The sequence below is a fragment of the Octopus bimaculoides genome, chromosome 25 (assembly GCF_046866305.1).
Source record: "Octopus bimaculoides isolate indiv1 chromosome 25, ASM4686630v1, whole genome shotgun sequence".
In the NCBI taxonomy this organism is placed as follows: domain Eukaryota; kingdom Metazoa; phylum Mollusca; class Cephalopoda; order Octopoda; family Octopodidae; genus Octopus; species Octopus bimaculoides.
The window spans coordinates 31,309,609-31,312,108 of NC_142952.1; the positions used below are offsets into that span (position 1 = coordinate 31,309,609).

At 37.0% G+C, this 2,500-nt stretch overlaps 1 long non-coding RNA gene across 1 annotated transcript in view; it reads right to left on the minus strand.

The window, feature by feature from the left end:
• The window catches only part of LOC149131150 (uncharacterized), a 559,538-nt gene that overhangs the window by 555,925 nt on the left and 1,113 nt on the right, over positions 1-2,500 (minus strand). The gene's annotated exons all lie outside the window — the stretch shown is intronic.

Sequence of the window (2,500 nt, forward strand, 5' to 3'; positions counted from 1 at the left end):
GTAGAAGTGAGAGGTAGGGAAATCAGAGAGAGTAGGAGGTTGGAGAGGAGGGTGAAGAATGATACGGTGGAAGTGAGGAACAGAGAGAGAGAGAGGGAAAGAGAGTGAGAGATATATATTGGGAGAGAGAGAGACAGAGAGAGAGACAGAGAGAGATTGAGAAAGAGAGAAAGAGAGAGAGATTGAGAAAGAGAGAGAGAGAGAGAGAGATTGAGAAAGAGAGAGATTGAGAAAGAGAGAGAATTGTGATGAAGAAGAGAAAGCTAGAGCATGTGTGTGCGTGTGTGAATGTCTGTGAGTGTGTGTGTATGTGTGAATGTGTGTGCAAGAGAGACGGTGAGAGAGAGAGATTTGTGAGGAAGAAAATTGCTAGAGAAAGAGAGAAAAGGAGGAGAAAGAGAGAAAAGGAGGAGAAAGAGAGAAAAGGAGGAGAAAGAGAGAAAAGGAGGAGAAAGAGAGAAAAGGAGGAGAAAGAGAGAAAAGGGGGAGAAAGAGAGAAAAGGAGGAGAAAGAGAGAAAAGGAAGAGAAAGAGAGAAAAGGAGGAGAAAGAGAGAAAAGGAGGAGAAAGAGAGAAAAGGAGGAGAAAGAGAGAAAAGGAGGAGAAAGAGAGAAAAGGAGGAGAAAGAGAGAGAGTGTGTGTGCTGGAGAGACGGAGACAGAGAGAGAGAGAGAGAGAGAGAGAGAGAGAGAGAGAGAGAAGAGATAAGAAATACTTGTGATGAAGTGAAGAAGAGAAAATTTATAGCGAGTGAATGTGTGTGTGTGTGTGTGAGAGAGAGAGAGAGAGAGAAAGAGAGCGAGAGAGTGAGAGTGAGAGAGAGAGAGAGAGGGGGCATTGACAGTAGTGAGAGGAAAAGTGTGGAAATATACGAGAGGGGGTTAGAAAGTAAAATGAATAGCAAAGGGGGAGGTATAAAGAAAGAGAGAGAGAGAGAGAGAGAATGAGAGAAGGAATAAAGATGAAAGGTGTTTAAGATCAAAAGGGAAGAGTGTGAGGCGGAAGGGGGGGATGAGTGAAGGGCGGAGGTGCAAACGTGAAAATGAGAGAGAAAGGGAGAGGCAGAGATAGAGAGAGACAGAGACATGAATGAAGAAAAGTAAGAGAAGGCCTGAGCGTGTGTGTGTGTGTGTGTGTGTGCAAAAGGAACACTGTGTTAGTATGTTTATGTGTCAGTTGGTATGTATGTATTTATGTATATGTATGTATACGTGTGTATCTGTGTATACTTATATGTATTAATGAATAAGTACATATATATGTGTGTGTATGTATGTGTATATATTTATGTATATCACATATATTTAATTATATATATATATGCACACATACATATATAAGTGTGTGTGTATATATATATATATATATATATATATATATATATATATATATATATATATATATATATATATATATATATATATATATATATATGCACACTCATACATACAACATATTTGTGTTTGTGTGTGTGTGTGTTTGAATATGTATTTCTCTGTGTTTGTGTGTGCGCGTGTGTGTAAGAGCGAAAAGCTCATTAGCTGTTAGTTATTGTGTGTGTGTGTGTGTGTGTGTGTGTGTGTGCGTGTGTGTGTGTTAGATTGAAATGGTAAAAAGAGACTGATAGATATAGATAGATAGATAGATAGATAGATAGATAGATAGATAGATAGATAGATAGATAGAAATAGATAGATAGATAGACATATAGACAAATAGATAGATAGATAGATGCAGAATGAATATGAATGAGTGTGGAGAAGCGAATGACCTGGAAAAAGAACGAAAGAGAGAGAGGGAGAAAGAGAGAGAGAGAGAGAGAGAGAGAGAGAGAGAGAGAGAGAGAAAACAATCACAGTCCGGGAAGAAAGAAAATGCAAGCGAGAAGAGGAAGGAATATGGAGAAGAAAAAAAGCAAAAAAATATATATTTACAAAAAAAAAATGAAGAAAGAAAGTGAGTGAAATTATAAAACGAAAGAGAAAAGGTAATAAAGAATGAACGAAACAGAGTGAAGAAAGAAAGAGAGAAAGAGAGAAAGAGAGGAAGAGATTGAATGATGCCGTAAGCGACCAAGATGATAGGCAGCAGCCGCCATAAATAAGCAGAAGGTACATACGTCTACCTGCTGCTGTACGAAGAAATAATATAACGATTGTGATGAAAACTCACATATCCAGCCTCCAGAAATTTATTGATTTCTATTGAGAAAAAGATTCGGCTGTGATTTCTTTCCTTTTTTCTTTCTTTTTTTTTTTTTTGTTTTAATCATTGATATGTGTATGTGTGTGTATACATACATACATACATACATACATACGTACATGCATACATGCATATATACATACATGCATATATACATGCATGTATGTATTTGTTGCTATTGTTTTTAGCTTCTAGAAATACTTCTACACTTCCTTCACTTCTTAACCTTCTTCCTCTTCTTTTTCTTTCTCTTTCTCTCTTTCCTCCTTCACTTTCTTCTTTTTCTCCTCTTTTTC